The sequence below is a fragment of the Hemiscyllium ocellatum genome, chromosome 30 (genome assembly GCF_020745735.1).
Source record: "Hemiscyllium ocellatum isolate sHemOce1 chromosome 30, sHemOce1.pat.X.cur, whole genome shotgun sequence".
NCBI classification, from domain to species: Eukaryota; Metazoa; Chordata; class Chondrichthyes; order Orectolobiformes; family Hemiscylliidae; genus Hemiscyllium; species Hemiscyllium ocellatum.
Genome location: NC_083430.1, coordinates 10,905,015 through 10,924,977, shown reverse-complemented (window position 1 = coordinate 10,924,977; position 19,963 = coordinate 10,905,015). Strand labels below are relative to the sequence as shown.

At 41.4% G+C, this 19,963-nt stretch overlaps 1 protein-coding gene across 6 annotated transcripts in view; it reads right to left on the bottom strand.

The window, feature by feature from the left end:
• LOC132830115 (thyroid hormone receptor-associated protein 3-like) overlaps window positions 1-19,963 on the bottom strand; it is a 108,983-nt gene that overhangs the window by 37,264 nt on the left and 51,756 nt on the right. The gene's annotated exons all lie outside the window — the stretch shown is intronic.

The window sequence follows — 19,963 nt, the reverse complement described above, 5'->3', positions numbered from 1 at the left end:
GTGGAGGGATCGATGCGTTTTTTGCTGGAGAAGAGTTGAATCTGGAGTGATTTAAGTGTGGAAAGAGCCTGAATGTCTCCTGTACCTCAGATGCTCATAATTCTATTCAAGGGTGACATCTAAACCACATTCCTGTTGATGTAAGGATCCAAGCTCACCACTGAGCACGCAATATTGTTAATAATATGTTTGATATTCACAATGATGGGACAATTTCACCACTGCCCCAGTAACCTGTATGTCTGTGCAGAGCAAGGACTACAGGACTAAGCGAATCCTCCAAGTTGGCATGGACAGACCAAACTACCTGCTCAAAATATATTAAGTTGGCCTAGACCCTAACTTTTTCTTATTTTAAAGGCAAGTGTAAAGCTTGAGTTCCAGATGCAATTTGATTGGTCAAACTATTCTACTTTCAGCAAGAAAACACTTCTTACACTACTGTCAAAATACAGACAAAATAAAAATAAAAGAATTGGCTTAACTGTAACTTCATTGAAATGCTTAACAAAATAATATGCATTAACTACTAATTAACTGTTCCAATATAGGAATATCCCATAAACACACCCTTGGCAAAGGCAAATTCAGTCAAACAGATGTCTCACATGCAATTCTAGTAGCAGGAAGAGAACCCCAGCTTTTAGCTGGAACAGAGAGGGGAACAAGAGCATCCACACCCAGCTTCATGATCCCAGCAAGTCCTGAAAACTAAAACTACAAAACTTAAGGCCTCACAAACTATTTACTTGTTTGGCTTTGAGCAGCCGACTCACTCTATTTCAACCTTTCTTGATGAAAAAAAAACAGGACAAAAATACACCTCTTAAAGATATAGCATTGACACTAAGTCTTACACTTATTGTCAGAATTAATTTTCTCCTGGGATATAGAACAATACAAAAAATACACCTTTGTTTTAACTCCGACATGATGCATGGAAAGCACCAGCTTTGATTAGAAGCATAACCCAGCTAACATCCAATATGCTTTCACACTTTAAAAAAGGTCAATCTCTGAACTACAAAGTAAATTCCACTGTTGCTGCAAACAAAGGATTTCCAGGTTACATCTCCTCCCTTTAGCTAGGTAAGAGTTCCAGTCTTATTCACTTAACAGAGAGAGAATGGCACAGAAAACTCTCCCCAGCACTGATCCGACAGGGAGAGGGGAGATGGCCACGTTTCTAGCAACAAAACATCAGGAAAGATCAAACTCAGATACAGGCTTATAGTTCAGCGAAACTCAATTCTGCATCCCTGAAGTGCCCTCATCCACTTCATCATTCAGATAATCATTAAGTCTGTAACTTCAAGAAATCATTTTCACATAAATGATCCCACTGGCCTATCTTACTTTAAACTTCTGAGTTATTTTCAGAGTTAGAGAATCTCAGAATCCTGCTTTTAAAGTGTCTTTAAGAAACTGGAATTCGCCACATTTCATGGAAGAACCCAAGGAATACTTGAGATTTCATTTAATTCCAAGTTTCCAATGTGTCTACAGGGGCACTGATCAGCATGGGATAATGCATTACACTCTGCAAACAAAGCAACACTACAAATGGATATTAGCTGTCTACCAAACAATTGAGCTACAAGTTTCAACTCCAGATACTGTATTGTAATGTTTACCATTTAAGAGAAGAAATGGAGAAGATGAAAGAGGAAAAGGACGTATAGAAAGAAAGATGATAAAGAACATTAGTAGCAGGGAATGGAGTTGACCACATGGCCCTTAAGGCCATCACTCATGATCCTGACTGATCTTCAGCATCCTTTCTCACCATCCCTGTACTCTCAATTCCCGTCTGGATTAGTGGTGCTGGAAGAGCACAGCAGTTCAGGCAGCATCCAAGGAGCAGCGAAATCGACGTTTCGGGCAAAAGCCCTTCATCAGGAATAAAGGCAGAGAGCCTGAAACGTGGAGAGATAAGCTAGAGGAGCTTATCTCAATTTTACCTCAATTCCCTTGCTATTCAAAAATCTGCCAATCTCAGTCTTGAATATGTTTAAAGACAGAACAATGTGAACTCTCTGGGGTACAGAACTCTAAAACCTCATAGCATTTGACTGAAGAAATTTGTCACTTCAATCATAAGTGTCTGACTCCTATTCTGCGAATGTCATCTTTAGTTATCGACTCTCCAGCCAGAGGAAATATCTTCCTAGCCCCTTCCCTGACAGAATCCTTAAGAATAGCATATGTTTCAGTGGAATCGTAAGACAGACAGACCTGGGACACTCAACCACTTCTCTTTGGACAATCCTCAGATTAGGAACAAGTCAAGTGAAGAGCTTCTCCCAATCGTTGCGATAAAAAAACTCAATGATTCTGTAACGCAAGTATTTTTTTTTCCTTTGAGAGTTCCCATTGATTTAGTGAATTCTGGTTGCACTTCTAAGTAGCTATATCCTTTCTTAAGGAAAATGAAATCTTATACAGTGATTCAGATGTGACCTTACAAATGCCCGACACAGTAAGTTCATTTTCGCGCTCCAAACCCTTAAGTGTGAAAAAAAGGCTAAGACTATTTGGTTTCTTAGCTGTTTTCTATATCTACATATTGACTTGGACATTCATGCACAAGTACATCCTGGTCCTTCTAAACATTAACATTTCCCAGCACTCACCACATAAAATAAATACAATCTGCTTTTCTATTGTTTCTACTAAGTGGACAGCTTCACACTTCCCAATATCTTTTTTCAATTGCTATGTTTCTTGCCCACTCCCTTAACATTCCCTTACCCCATCGAAGCTTCCCCAGAGCTTATATTTCTACCCAACTTTATATCATTAGCAAATTAAAATGAGTGTGCAATACAGAAGAAAGAGAAATAGAGGCAAAGAAATAAAGAAACTGGGCAGATTTGATGCATTGCTGAAACTGATCGAAGTTCTAAGTATTTTGCCTTTTCTCCTGTTCCACATAATCATATTGCAGTGAAATAATTTTACTAGACCATTCCACGACAAATATATCAGCCAGAATGCACCAGGTGAACCAGGTATGGGGGTTGGGTAATAAATTATATTAGAGATAGCTAGCACTGTTACACATCTCAGATTCTTTGCCCTTTAAAATTAAGCCGATGACCTTCCTCCCGGGCAGTTGGGTTTGTGCAGTAATGCTGGCAGAGAAAAAGTAGCAGTTCAGTAGCTCTTACCATAGTACAGTAGGTACACAGATCTGCATACCGTAAGAAATAGGAGCTGTAGGCCATAAAGTCCAGCAAGCCTGCTCCAACATTCTATGCTTGCCTTCAACTCAACTCTATTTCACTCGCTCAAATCCTCACACACCTTGATTCTTTCAGAACCCAAAAACCCTTGTCCTGAGACTGCCATCTAGCTCGAATATGTCCAGTGTACCAGTCTCTCAGCATCTAACCTGCCAAACCCTCCCAGAATCTATCAAAGGAGATCATATCTCATTCTTTTAAACTCCAGAGAATATAGATTAATTCCACTGAATCGCCCTGAAGATGAACAACCTCACCCAACTTAGCAAATCTTCACTGCATACATTCCAAAATTTATTTTCCTATAGGTACAGGGATGAGAACTGCATTGAACACCCCTGGTTGTGGTCTCACCAAAGTTATGTAAATGGCAGCAAACCCTAATTTTGATCATCTAAAACACTTGCTAATAAGCCACAATACCATGGAGTCACACAGCAGAGAAACAGACCCTTCGGCCCAACTCATCCAAGCTGACCAGGTTTCCTAAACTGAACTAGTCCTATTTGCCTGCGTTTGGCCCATAATTCTCTAAACCCTTCCTGTCCACGTACATGTCTAAATGTCTTTTAAAATGTTGCAATTGTACTTGCCTCAGTCATCTCCTCTGAAAACTCCTTGCATATAGAAGCACCCTGTGTAAAAAAGTTCCCTCTCAGGTCCCTTTTAAATCTTTCCCCTCTCACATTAAACCTATGCCCTCTAGTTTTAGACTTCTCTACCCCAGGGAAAAGACCTTGGTTATTCATGTTATCCATGCCCCTGATGATTGTATAAACCTCTATAAGGTTATCCCTCAGCCTCCTACACTCCATGAGGAAAAAGTCCCAGTATTTCCAGCCTCTTTATAACTGAAACCCTCCAGCCTCGGTGATATCCTTGTTAATTGTTTTTGCATCCTTTCCAGCTTAACAACATTCTTCCTATTGCATGACGACCAGAATTGTAGGTAGTACGCCAAATGTGGCCTACCAACGCCTTGCATAGTCGTAACATCACATCCCAAACTCCTGTACTCGATGCTCTGACTATTGAAGGGAAGCATGCTAAATGTCTTCTTTACCTTGCCTTGTCTACCTGAGAACACCATTTTCAAAGAACTGTGTAACTGCACTTCTAGGTCCCAGTGCTCAACAACACTCCCTAGTGCCTACCAGGCTCATTCCCGATGAAGGGCTTTTGCCGAAACGTTGATTTTCCTGCTCCTCAGATGCTGCCTGACCTGCTGTGCTTTGCCAGCACAATTTTAACCTCATGCACCCTCAGTCCTCATTTTCGCCGACTAAGTAAGTTCTGCCCTAGTTTGTCTTATCAAAATGCAACATCTCGCTTTTATCTAAATTAAACTCCATCTGTCATCTCTCTGGCAAGGTTCACGTGTGTAGCTTCCAGAGTAATAGGAGGTCCTGAAGGATAATTTTATGGCTAGCATAGGGTTGTGCTTACACTGTGAAACTGGAGCTTCAATGGGAATGCGGTGTCTGCTGTTCCAGTGAATAAGCCTTCTCCATCCAACACCATGGAAAACTAGACTGCCCACTTATTTCACCTGCTTTCCCTTAATAACATATCACCATGGCTGAGACAGTAAACACTCCATGGAGAACATATTTGAGGCACCTTCCACTTGAAACAAACTTCAACTTCATTGCTCGACTGCTCTGATCTCTTTTGCATCTCAGTGATGATTGTTGATGAAATGAGATGACAGGTTGTCAGAGATGGCTTACTGAGCAGGTCAAGAAGTTGTTGTTTAGAAAAGTACACAGTTAAAATTAGACGATAAATCTGTCTCCACCATTAAACTTATGACTATCCAGTTGTGCTGTTGGTTCAGCTGTCTTTTGCAAAGTAGCATCTTGGCCACTCTTTGCAGCCCACTCTCCAACTACATCAATACAAGCTTAATGGAAAAGGTTATTCCACAACAGAAAAAGTGAAACGTCAACCCCTGAAAGTTCTTTTTGTTAGAAAAAAAGCACCACACCTCAGTGTAGTAAATGGGTTATGCTTTTGGACAAAACTTTACTGTGAAGGCTCCCTGAGTTAATGTGGCGAATGCATGGTCCGGAGGACCATGAGCAGGGATCTGTTTACATTAGCAGCTTACGGGCTAAGAACAAATTTGCCATGGTGACAAGTCCCAGCAGTGTGATCCATCACAACAGGATCTAAATGTCAGGCAGATGCGGGAATTATCTGTACATTTGTTGATCATTAATTTTAAAAAGTCAGTACTGCCAAACTCAGGAATGGCAATACAATATACTAGACAAACCAGGAAAGTCAAGAGGGGGCAGAACTGCACATCAGAACTTCATAATTTTATCTAAAATAAAGAACTGACATTTATATAGGGCCCACCATATCCTAAATGTAACAAGTGTTCCCTGAATTCCAAGAACTCAAAATCTAGGATTCTGGAAGACCACTGCACATCCCACTGGATAAAATCCTGGCCTCGCATGTTTTCTCATGAATTTTCACACCCCATGTACTGCTGTTTTGGCACATTACATACTTTGATAATTTAACTGCAATATTACAGGTTGTTTGTAGCCTTAAGTCCTGCCAAGTAGAGTCTGTGTTTGATTAGCTGGACTGAGGCACATAGTTCCCGTGAATATTCTCTGTTCCTGACCAAAACAAATTGCTCTGTTGGCAGGTTGGCCCATGTTTACCCCAGAAAGTCAGATTTTAACTGTATTACAATAACAATCCTTTCCCTACAGACAACAGTCAAACAGCCACCGTGCAAGTGTGTGCATCTCTCTCCTGCTCCACGTGCAAAGGAAGCCAACAAACAGGAACTATGGCAAGTTGCACAAGGAAGGTGAGCAATAAAACCGCAGACAGTAACTACGGAAGCAATAAGGGAAAGAAGATGAAATGTGAGGGTAAGCTAGCTAGCAATATAAAAGATTGCAAGACATTAGAAAGGAATTTTTAGATCTGTAAAAGAAAGAAAGAGACAAGAGCACATGTTGGACTGCTGGAAAATGAGGCTGGAGAAGTAGCAATAGGTCACATAAGAAATGGCAAAGGAAGTAAATAGGTACTTTGCACCAGTTTTTACAGGATGCAGGACCAGCAGCATACCAGAGCTTCATGAGTCAGGAAGCAGAGGTGAATGTAGCAGCCATCATTAAGAAAAGTGTGCTGAGGAAGGTGAAAGGTCTGAAGGTGAACCAATCACCCAGACCAGATGAACTACACCCCACAGTTCTGAAGGAGGTAGTTGAGAAGTTTGTAGAGGGATTGGTGGTGATCATTCAGAAATCATGAGTCAGGGAACGGTGCCAAACGACTGGAAAATGGCTAATATAACATCCCTGTTTAAAAGAGGGAGGCAGAAGACAGGAAACTATAGGTCTGTTAACCTGACCACAGTTATTGTTATGATTTTAAAGTTCACTATAAGGATACATTTGCGGAGTACTTGGAAGTGCATGGTAAATAGGGCTGAGTGAGCACAGCTTCATCAAGAGGAGGTCATGCCTAATAAATCTGCTACAATTCTTTAAAGAGGTAACAAGAAAATTAGACAAAGGAGAGTCCGGTGCCTGGGAGAAGACAGAAGAATGGGATTGAGAAATATATCAGCAAATGATCAATTGGCAGGTGAAGACTTGCTGCAGTTAATGCAATCTGAAACATTTTGTTCCAAACACTTCAAATTATTGCGTAATTGACCGCCAATTCAACGTCATTTACAAATCTCTTCGGAACAGAGGACCAGAAGCAGGGATTGCTAACTACCCAAAGGGATAGCTTGAGGAATCTACATTTTCCTAACAGTGCTGCAAGATTATTATAATTGTTAATATAAAAATGGCAGTGTGATTTTGTTTTGCATTCCTGGCCTCAACCTCAAGAGTTCCTACAGTTATAGGATAAGTGGCTTTGGATCTAATATGCTGGAGAGAGAACATTAGTGACTGATAAAGAGAGGCATTAAAGGTTTAAAATTGGAACACAATTCTAAAACACGTGCCCCAATTTCAGCTGTCGCTGAAAATACTGAGAAAGTTAGAGTCCCTCAGGCACACTCCTACAATGCAGCAAGCACCACAGGTATGTGGTTTCAACAATTGGTATAAGTAGTCTCTGGCTCGATACTAAATACAACCTGAAGCCTCCAATGCTTTTGCCCTGGTTTGCAACAAACAAGCGGATCTTATCAGGGCAGAAATTGAGGGACAAAAGACTCAAACGATGCTGAAAATGACCCAGTGAGGATCGGAATCGAGCTCGGCTATGAGCAGCAAATAAATGCCAAAATATTATAAATTTTGATGCACTCAGATATGAGTGATTCCCACTTCGTTGAAGTGCAGTACAGTCCCACAGAACCATACCCAGAATTATAACATTCAAAGGGAAGAGGGGAAAAACCGGAGTTAAGAATCAAGATATTCATGAGAAGCATTTGGAAAATAAACTGACAAAACTAGCCATGTCAACTGTTCTTGGGGAAAGGAGCGAACTGACCAGCAAATCAACTTGTGCTGGAAATAGGGAGTGAAATAAATTTTAAACCGACTTAACAGAGTCAACTACATTGATTATTATTTCATAATGAAATGCCTTTCCAATCAACTTATGCCTGAAGTCAATCTTAGAATGCACAAAAATTGTTGCATCTTACATTAACTGTATTTGAAGCTTACAGCTATAAGATGGCAATGTGCTTGGACCTATCATGCTTTATAAAGCTGGTGAAGGAAATACAGCACGAGTCTGCAAGGAACTGCCGAACTGATTTGATTCCCACTAGAAAGAACAAAGGCACCACAGTGAGTAGATTGCAGCAGAGGCCCTGGTTGGAGTTCATGTATCATGTTTCTCACGCGTCTATCTACAAGCCATGACTGGGGTTGACCAACAGCTTACAAGTTGGGAACAAAGCTTGTCTTGAACTGTTTGGTAGTGGTGGGGGTCATTTCCAGCAACAATCTATCTATCTATCTATCTATATATCAAACAAATTGGACAAATTTAAAGACCATCCTAAAGAAAGAGTGGTGGAGTACCAGAGAGGATGAGGGGAAGCAACTCCCAAATTTAGAATCAGGCAGCGAAAAAAAACTACCACCAGAGGAGCAATTAAATCAAGGAGGCAGAATTAGGAAAGTGCAGATACCTCTGAGGGTTGTAAGGTTGATAACAATGGAATCAAGCAAATACTGATGACTTACGTGCATAACTGAAGAGACAGGAGGAAAAGTATGTTATCAAGCATGGCTAAGGCAGCTGACAGGTTCGGAAAGATAAGGAGGGATATTTTATCTTTGCTATGGTAACAACAGCATGCAATTTGCAACTTGATAACAGCGATTTTGGTACAATGGCATGAGTAGAAGTTTCATTGGAGGTGTTCAAACACTAGAGCTCCAGGCAAGTCTGGTGCAAATTTGAAAGATGCCAATATGTTCAAGGAATTTTGGCTTGTGTGACAAAGTGACAGTGATACTGCCACCTTATAGCTGAAAATGATAGGAGGCCCAGGTTCAAGTTCCAACTTCTCCAGAGATGCACAAGAACAGCTCTGAACAGGTTTGCTAGAGGATGTATATCTGCAAAAACTTCAAACGAGGTTGAGAAGAGAGACAGGGCTGTTTGCACAAAGGCAACGGCCTTGATTGTGGAGGAATGATGTCAGCAGACTTAAAGTTGAGGGTGACAGCATCTAAAGACAGAATAATTAACAATAGCAATAAAACTGGGTTATCAGCAGGGGCAGAGTGGTTAGCTGGGGTGTTCACAGGGAATCAAGTCAATGGAGCAAGATGTGGGTCTCAAGGATGTAACGAATTCAACAAAGTTATGAAGGAGATGGAAGAAACTAGAGAAAGATGCAATTCACAGTCAGGGCTACGTGACCCATGGCAGCAAGTTACATCAAGAGTAGGACAGAAAAGCAGAGTAACCCTTGTCATCTCTTCCGGGAAGAGTGGGCAAGAAAGAGGATCAAGTCAATGAGCAGCTTCCTAAATCGTGTCCACTGTCTCACTGTGTCTCAACTGTTGCCTCAAGATTGATGATGGCTACTGCAAGGTCCTTAGGAAGAAGTGGATGATCATCTCATAGAGACTTATAGAATTCTAACAGGACTAACAGTAGATGCAGGGAGGATGTTCCCCACTTTGGGGATTCAGGATGGACCATTTAGGATGGAGATGAGGAGACATTTCTTCACCCAAAAGGCAGTCAGGTGAGTTTCTTGCCATAAAATTCTCAAGCATTAACCTGTTCAGATTATTCTGACAAACCTCTGGGACAAGTCAGACTTGAGCCAAGGTTTTCTGGCTCAGAGCTGGAGACACACCATTGTGCTATAAGTGCCCTATATTGATCTGTTTTAGTGAGCCTGTGGAACTCATTACCACAGGAAGTGGTGATGCCAAAGCATTGAATATATTCAAAACACAGCTAGATATAGCACATGGGCGAATGAGATTAAAGGTTATGGAGAGAAAGCAGGATTAGGCTACTGAGTTGGACAATCAGCCATGATCATGATGAATGGCGGAGCAGGCACAAAGGGCCAAATGGCCTCCTCCTGCCCCTATCTTCTAGGTTTCTATGAAACAACATTTAGTCATTATTCTACCAAATTGAGAGCGCTTGTTGTACACAACAGACTTCCATATTTCCTACATTACAATAGTGAGTAAGAAGTACTTCAGAAGTACCTCAAATGTCAAATCAAACACGGTCAAGTGCTTCCAGGTACCTGAGCTTATGAAAGGTGCTACATAATGCAAGTCTTTCTCGTTTCGAGAGACAGAACTGTGAAAGGAGATAGCAACTTCATCAGTGTCCAGGTGACATTGCGCTTTCAGCAGATTAAAATACATCCTTGTTATTTGTTGCCGATCATGAGTAACCCCATATTAATAAAAGATTCTCAGAACACGTTATATGGACATCAATCTTCTATTCCTGGCTGAGGTGTGAAAACCAACTCTCACAGAGATGAGGCGCAACAGAGTCGAACATCTCAGATGGACAGAGAATTCAAGCTGCCTGCAGCTGTCCTCCAGCCAGATGGCACACGGAAGGCAGCATAATCACTTTTGAATTTTTATAGTTATAAATGTCCCAGGTTAAATTTCAGGATTATCCAGCTACAAATATCACAGCCAAAGTCCAACAGACAGCTGTAATGCAAGTTGACAGCACTATCATCTGTTTGTATCATCAACTCCATGTCAACAGAAACAATGGATCCAATTATGCAGAAATCTTAAGATATGGCGGCAAACCACAGCCAGTGCCTCTGCATGTCTGAGTTTAAGGCACTTGAAGTTCTCAATTTAATTGCAATACCTACCCTATACTATGTGTGGAGTGCTGGGACAGTACCATAGATGCTGAGCAACAATAAAGAATGAGTGGGGTAAGGACTTGTGGTCTTTGTGGCATGGTAGTAGTGTCCCTGTGTCGTCCCGTTCCCGCTTCAGTCGAAGCAAAACGCTTAGAGACACAGCATGGCTTTACCTCCTTCATCTTTATTCCAACCCTGGAGGGAGAGAAAATGTTCGCTCATGTGCACAGAGACATGGATTCCTGGTCTTCTCTTGAAGAACGGATTCTTAAGGAATTATATAGTCACTGACAGGGAGCAGCATCCAATGGACCTCAACACAAACAGAAGTGGGGACCAAAACTCCAGCAAAATCTCCAGTAAATCCATCGAGTATGATAGGGTTGAATGAGCCATGATCCCAGTCAATAGAATGAAACACCGATCACTTCCTCACTGCAGGGTCCACATATTCAGTGATAATTAATAAGTCACAATTAGTCAACTAATTAAAGGTATATGACCACCTAAGTAACATCAACAAGGTTTGAAATTTAGCCAATTGCAGCTTTGAAGAGATGAAGGAAAACCAAACACAATAAATTGATGAGAGATAATAATATACATGAACAGTAGGTGTTCAAAGAAATTACTAATTCAACACAAGACCAGTATGTACTCCTGAGCATCCTGGAAGGAAACCTGTAGGTAGTGGTGCTCCTATGCATGCGCAACCGTTGACTTTCAAGATGGTCGGAGCTAGAAGTTTGGAATGGGCTCTCGAGGAACATTAGCAAGTTGTTGCAGTGCATCATTTAGATTATCCACACTACCGATGTGAGCTTGTAGGGAAGGTGTTTGACAAAGTGCCAATTATCCTGGATGGTGTTCAGTTTCATGGATGTTGCTGGAGCTATACTCAAAGGGGAGTGTCTATCACACTTCTGATTCATGCCTTGTCCACAGTGGTCAGGCTTTGGGCAGTCAGGTGAGTTTCTTGCACAAAATTCTCAAGCATTAACCTGTTCAGATTGTTCTGACAAATCTGTGGAACAAATGAGACTTGAACCCAAGGTTTTCTGGCTCAAAGCTGCGAACACCACTGTTGTGCTGTAAGTGCCCTTACTGGTCTGTTTATTGCACCAGTATTTAGTTTTAATGATCAGTTAAGTTTCTGATTAGTGAAACCTCCAAGACATTGATGGTGGGGTATAGAGCAATGGCAATCTAAAGGATATCAGGGAAGATGGTTAGGTTAAATTGTCTCATTTTGGAAGACAGTTGTGGTCTAGTACTTAAGTGGTGTAAATGTTACATCAGCTCAACCCTGAATGCTGTCCATGTCTGAAGTGAATACAGGCTGTTTTGATATCAGAAAGGTTTTGAACACAAATTATCAGCAAACATGCCCACTTCTGACCTTATGCTGGAAGGAAAGACATCACGATGAAGCAGTTGAAGATAAATGGGTCTAGAACAATGCCCTATGGAACTCCTGCAGCAATGTTCTGGTACTGAGGTTGGTCTCCTGTAGCTACAATTATCCTTGTTTGTGTTGGATAGGACTTCCATCAGTGACTAGAAACACTTTCATCTTTTCCTTGAATAGTCCCACATGATGCTGAAAACGATATATCGAACCTCACCATTACAGCTGACAACGAAGGAAGCCTTTGATAGGCTTTTGCTTTCATTTAAATGTCATTAACAAGGGAATAAAACAAACTCAAAAAGCAGAAACTTTCATCAAACCAGCTGACAACCTGTACTATTATACCTCGTATAGAATAATATCACTAATAGTTACTGCAGCAGAATACACCATCTTTGTATAATACACCCCTCAAACAGCAAACCATTACCCCTGTCCATGATTAGAGATAGTAACACATTAAGGTAGATATTCTATGATAAACATTCTTCTAAAACATTCATCTACAATTAGAACATTCCACTACTTTGGCAAGTAAATACACAACTTTTATTTATATAAAATTTATATAATGCAATGAAACATCTCGAGCTGCTTAACAGGAGCATTATCAAACAAAATTGGGCACTAATATTAAGTCAGATGATGAATAACTTGGTCAAAGAGACAGATTGTAAGGAGTGTCCTAAAGGAGGAGAGTAGAGAGCCAATGACTAGAAAGAGTACTCCAAAGCTTGGGACCTAGCCAACTAAGGACAAAGCTACCAATGGTGATGCAACTAAAATGGAAGATGAGCAAGGGGCCAGAATTAGAATACAGTCAGTTCTGATATAACGTGATAGTTTTTTTTTAGATTACTTACAGTGTGGAAACAGGCCCTTCGGCCCAACAAGTCCACACCGACCCGCTGAAGCGCAACCCACCCATACCCCTACATTTTTCCCTTACCTAACACTACGGACAATTTAGCAAGGCCAATTCACCTGACCCGCACATCTTTGGACTGTGGGAGGAAACCCACGCAGACACGGGGAGAACGTGCAAACTCCACACAGTCAGTCGCCTGAGTCGGGAATTGAACCCGGGTCTCAGGCGCTGCGAGGCAGCAGTGCTAACCACTGTGCCACCGTGCCGCTCACTAATTCTGTTCTTGTGTGATTTCATGTTATAAGAAAATCACATAATTGCTGCACCATTTAAACTAATGGGGCAATCGTGTTATTGCCAACACAGACAAAAAAAAGTTCACATTCGACAAATAACGGTCTAAATTTCAATCACATTAAAGCCAATTTACGTTGAAGAAACACATTATACCAGAACCGACTGTACAGGTATGCTGGAAGATTATGGTGATAGGGAGGGACAGGGCCACGAAGCAGCTAAAAACAGTGAGAATTTAAAATCAAGAATTCACCAGGAGCCAACATAGACCAGCGAGTACAGGGCGAAAGGGGAACAACACTTGCTGTTAAAGGCACAGGTAGCAAAACTTTGAATGATCTCAAGTTCACAGAAGGTAGAATGTAAGAGAAAAACCACAGCTGCACTGAAGCAGTCGCGTCTAGAGTTAACAATTCAGGAATGAGGGCAATATATCCATGTTTATAACCTGTTAATTCTCATACAAATGAATTTTCTGCAGCATACAACAAAATATTTAATTGCATTACTGCAGTAGAACACTGCTCTACAGCAGAACTACAATGCCCTCGAATATATATCATTCACCAACAACACACCACATTATATGTCTAACAAAGCTGTATACTTATTTAAGATAGGGCCTTCATAAACATTTAGAATTGGTTGAAGTCTACTCATGCTGATCCTCTAAAGTTAGAGACTGTCAAATCCCAATGTCATGATTCAGTTGTCAGGTATCCCTACAATAAGGTTAGGATGTAGAAAATAAACAGTACATGGAGGTGGAAAATGTGATTTTTACAATACCTTTTAGACAATGTTACACTGAGGACCCATATTCAGTATAGAGTATCTTAATTGCATTACAATCCAATTAGCCATGGAAACTCTAACCGATGTCAGAATATCAAGTCTGAGGTAATAGGAATAGAAACCAATTAAAGAAATGAAGAAATGAGAAATACCAATCGCACTTAGACAGTACAGTAAATGGGCTTTTTTACCATCCCAATATGTTTACAGTAAGAGACCTCAAAGCTGAACCGACTGGCATCTCTTGTGAAATGGTCGATGGCAGACAGCAATTCAAGATCAGCTATTAGGATGAATTCAAAGGTCAACAGAGAGATAACCTGCCATTTCACAAATTATTGGTATAACCACACTTCAAATACCACACTGGTCTTCCCAAATTGGAGGGTGGAAACACTGACATTTTGGAATGGTGAGCTCAGAGGCAGAAACAGTTGCCATGATGCTCTGCCCAGCCCCCAGGTCTCATGTCTCACCTCCTGCTCTCATAGGCCAGAGTATCGACATGGATGCCACCACTCACCATGGACACGGCAGGTATTCGCATGACTTGACCAACGTTGTCTCTCACAAGCAGCAGGCAAGGATGCCCAGAGGCATGGTACATTGGCAAGACCAAGCAGACGCTACGACACCTGATGAATGGACATCGCGCAACAATCACTAGACAGGGATGTTCACTCCCAATCGGGGAGCACTTCAGCAGTCAGGAACATCCAGCCTCAGATCTCCAGGTGACCATACTCCAATGTGGACTTCGGGATAGGCAACAAACCAGAGCGGCTGAGCAGAAGCAGATAGCCAAGCTCGATGCCCATGAGAATGCCCTCAACTGGGACCTGGGTTCATGTCACACTACAGGTGGCCCCACTATATTACACCCTTACACATTCACACACTCATGCAGACACACTCTCATACACATGCTCTCTCTCAGACACACACACCCTCCACACTCACCCACCTGCACACCCTGTTACAGGCTTATACTCCATCATGCTCATGTGCACACATACACACACACCCCATTTGGGGTAAATTTGTATTTGCAGATACATTCTATTTTGCTCAAAAACTACACAACATGCAGGCTGTCAGTCCATGTAACAGTTTGTAAATTACTACTTTGTAAATAGAACCAATCTGACTCATGATTGGGATATAGACACACTCTAACTTCACACCTTTAATGCATTTTCTGAGCTGAGATGCCACTATTTCTATAAAACCTTAAGTTATCTCAGGAATGCGACTTGAAATAAGTTCTTGGATTTACAAATTAATGAATTGAAACCTGAAACCCATTCTAAATGATTGAAGACTTAACAGCAATCTAGGTTTGTTCTCAGTTGCATGACACTGATCTTGTGCTATAAATTGTCTTATGATCCTATCCGCTAGACACCTAACGAAGGAGCAGTCTTCCGAAAGCTTGTATTTCCAAATAAACCTGTTGGACTATAACCTGGTGTTTTGTGATTTTTAAATTTGTCCACCCCAGACCAACAGTGGCACCTCCTCCTCAAATGTCTTGACAATCCACTCAGTTCTCACAGAGTTTTGAGTTTTCAAACCTTAAAATGGGGTAAGTGGGAAAAAGTTACATCAGTTCTAGTTGCCACTGTACAAAAAGGATATTGCAGGTAATGGACAGAGAAGAAAACAATGAGATTGATTGAGGGGATGGAGGGATCAAACGATGAGGAAAGATTATGTAAATGAAGCATGACCCTCACTGAAGAAATGCTGAGAAGTGATAAGATTGCTGCTGTCATGATCTAAAATGGACTAGGATCATAGAAAGATACAATACCAAAGGAGACACTTGGTCTAATGGACCGCCTTCTGAAAGACACACCCAAACTACTGGAACAGGATGAGGTCATTCAGACCCTCAAGCCTGTTTCACTATTCAATGAGATTATGGCTGATCTGTGGCCTAGCTTCATATTCCTGCCTTTGACCCAAGTTCCTTAATACCTTTGCATAACAAAACTTTATCTAACTCAGATTTAAAAGTAATGATTAATCCCATAACAATTCAAGTTTGTGGAAGACAGTTCTAAATGTCTACTAACCTTTGTGCATAGAAGTGCTTCCTCACATTTCTCTTTCACAGTCTGTCTCTAATTCTCAGACTATGCCCCTAGAAGAAATAGTTATCGTTACCTACCCTGTCTTTTCCTGTTACTATCTTCAAGACTTCAATCAGATCATCCCTTAGTCTTCTAAATTCTACAGAAAATAGGGCTGATTTGTATAATTTGTGCTCATAATTTAAGCTCTGAAATCCAATATCACTCTTATAAAACCACACTGTACTCCCTTCAAGACCAATACATCCTTCCTTAGGTGTGGTGCCCAGATCTGCTTGCAGTACTCCAAGTGGGGACTAACCAGGGTTTTGTATAACTGCAGAATAGCTTCTGCATCCTTATATTCCAGGCCTACATGCCAGCATTCCACTAGCTTTCTCAATTATTTTCTGCAATTAGTCCGACAGCCTTGCTCTCACTCCAAAAGGTCTGCAATTTCTGTCATTTGAAGAGGGAGTTAGTTGAATATGTGCAAGACACTGTCATTTGCATTGCCACCACCCTTTCAAACAATGCATTCCAGATTGTGACTCAGTAATTAAAAGGAATCTCAACTTATCCTAATGTCCTTCAAGATATTTTACTTTTGGATAGTCAATTTTTCCTCCAAAGTGGCATGTGCACATTTACCTGAAAAGTACCGTGAAACCGGTTCAAATTGTCCCATTTAAAATAACGCACGTTTAAGCGATTTGCAAGCACAGTACGTTGAAACAAACACGCTGTTTACAATTTTTTTTAAAATTAGAGGGGTCAATAGATACAGTATTGGAGGAATTTGAAGGGAGGGCTCTTGGCATGGATAAGCAGTGTCCCTACCTTTGAGCTAGGAGGCCTGGGTTAAAATCCCATTTGCTCCAAAGGTGTGTAATAACATCACTGAACAGGCTGATCAGAAAACATGTAGGAGTAATGAGAGAAGTGACTTGTGTAGTAAAATAGAGGTGGGAGAAAAGCCTTGAACCTCAAGTTTCCAAAACCATCCATCACCTGAGTTCTGTCTGGGTTTGCAGCAGACTAACTCTGATGAAGACTGATGATATGATTCATCAATAAGTTCATTATGGTTTTATCAAATAACTATCAGGCTCCTAAGATCAAATTTCTGACTTCTGCCATGCCTACCAGCAATAGACTTGCAAGCGAAATGCCATTCCTAGTGGTCAGGACCGCCAATTGCAATGGAATGTGTTTCATCATTTAAACCAGGCACAAATCCCCTTCTCCATAAAGATGTCACCAGTGGGGAACCAAGGGAGGGATAAGATTTAGCGGCACCCTCAATTATGTGAAATGACTAACATAACCTACTCAGTACACTTTGTTGATTTTCTTTACTGTGTTGATGATCATACACAGTACTGAATTACAGGCTGGAACGTGATGGAGTGATTCAGATAGTTGATGCATTATGTGTGATACCGCTATGGGCGGCACGGTGGCACAGTGGTTAGCACTGCTGCCTCACAGCGCCTGAAGACCCGGGTTCAATTCCCGACTCAGGTGACTGACTGTGTGGAGTTTGCACGTTCTCCCCGTGTCAGCGTGGGTTTCCTCCGGGTGCTCCGGTTTCCTCCCACAGTCCAAAGATGTGCGGGTCAGGTGAATTGGCCATGCTAAATTGCCCGTAGTGTTAGGTAAGGGGTAAATGTAGGGGTATGGGTGGGTTTCGCTTCGGCGGGTCGGTGTGGACTTGTTGGGCCGAAGGGCCTGTTTCCACACTGTAAATCTAATCTAATCTAAATCATAAAACCAACTGTGACATATATAGACCACCTTAACAGTTCAGATTCTAGCCACTAATTCTTTTGGTGTAACTCTATATAAAAGAGCAAACCTCCATAGGCAAGGATGAGAACGAGTGAGACATGGCAAAACAACTGTTCATACTGCAAACACTAACCATCCATGATCAGTTTTCTCGGTACCCCATCACAGATCTGTGGTTTGCAGGGTTTCTTCTGAGAGTTGGTTGTCTTTCAGTGATGTGCCTAACGCTGCTAACAAATCTTTCTTGTCCACATTTTGAAACTTGTAATTTAATCCTCTTACTTAGATCGCTTTTTCAGTGTCCATTAAGGATCGGTCAGAAAAGTTTTTTTTAGTCCATGTTTCAGTGTTGTCTGTGTAGTTATTTTGTGTAAGTTGTCTAGTTTTTTTTTTATTTTGTGCTTGTCGCTGCCAAATGTCGATGGCTTGTTGTACTGTGTCTGTCCATTCATGGTCTGCTGCCATGAAAACCGAATGACAGCCCTACTCAAAAAAACTTCAGGAAATCTGGAGAAATAAATAAGACCAACTTCCAAAAAATGAAACCAAACAGATCCAACACACCACACTTCTACAGATTATCCAAAATTCACAAACCAGGAGCCCCCCCTCACACTGGCTACCTGGAACACTAACTTATAGACTGACCAAGGAGCTACACCAAAGACTAAAACAATTAGAAGAAGACTCATGCCACTCCATCCACTCCACCCAAGAATTTCTGAAGACCAAAGACACCAAGATAGAAGAGGATGAAATAATAGTCTTCTTTGATGTAACAGATCTTTTCACATCCATCAACATCAACCTGGCCAAGGAAACACTACACTATCCGAAGAACCAAAGACACATACACCAAACACCACCGACTTCATCAGCAAGGACAATATCGTCGAGCTAGTGGGCCTATGCTTGACCACCCATTTCACCTTCAACAACAAAACCTACAGACAAACCAACTGAACCCCCCGTGGAATTTCCGATATCGGGGTTCTCAGCAGAGGCAGTAATGCAGGAACTCAAACAAAGCTCTGCCAACCATCCAACCCAAATTTTGGGTTCGTTATGTGGATGACTGCTTTTGTCATCACTAAATGAAACAAATTAGAGGAAACCTTTAAGACCATCAATAATACCCTGACTGGCAAAAAATTCACTGAGGAGGAGGAAAACTGCCATTCCTAGATGTCACAGTAGAGTGAACAGTCAATGGGGAATTTCAAACCAGCGTCTACAGGAAAACAACACATGCAGAGCAAATACTGAACTACAAAAGCAGTCATCCCAACAACCACTAATGAAGTTGCATTAGAAAATTATTTCAATGAACCATCACACTGCAGCACAGAGGAACTACAAAGAGCAGAGGTAAATCACCTATACAGTGCATTCAAAAGGAACGGGTACCCAATGAACACAGTCCGCCAATTTCTCAACAACAAACCCAAACAAGCAGACAAAACACGTCCAAAAACCCTAGCCACTCTCCTCTACATAAAAGGCATCTCGGAAATGGCTGCCAGACTGCTCAGACATGGGTAACCTGGCATCATGGGTAACCTACAAACCCACCAACACACTAAAACAGCAGCAAATGAACTTGAAAGATCCTATACAGACAATAAGCAAAACTAAAGTCATTTACAAAATACCATGCAAGAACTGTAACAAACACTACATTGGACAAACAGGCAGAAAACTAGTCACCAGGAAGCTTGAACATCAACTAACCACAAAACGACATGACCCTCTCTCACTAGTATCTTTACATACAGATGAGGAAGGACACCACTTCGACTTGGACAACACCTCCATCCTAGGACGAGCTAAGCAGAGACACATACGAGAATTTCTACAAGCATGGCAGTCGAACCCATTTCAACAAACATTTACTTGAATCCCATTTACCACCTCCTGAGAAAAATCTGAAATGACACCACTACAGGAAGTGACATCACCAACCCAAGGAAATCTAAGCACATAAATAGAAAGCGGGCCATTCCACCAGTGCTTTATCTGGAGGTTCACTGATTATGTTACCTAGTATGGTGACGAAACATCTTAAAACGAATCTTCCAGCTCAGCGAGCAAACCTACATCCAGAACCTCAACTTAAGCTACAAAGTGTCTTTCAGAACTCTGGAATTCTCC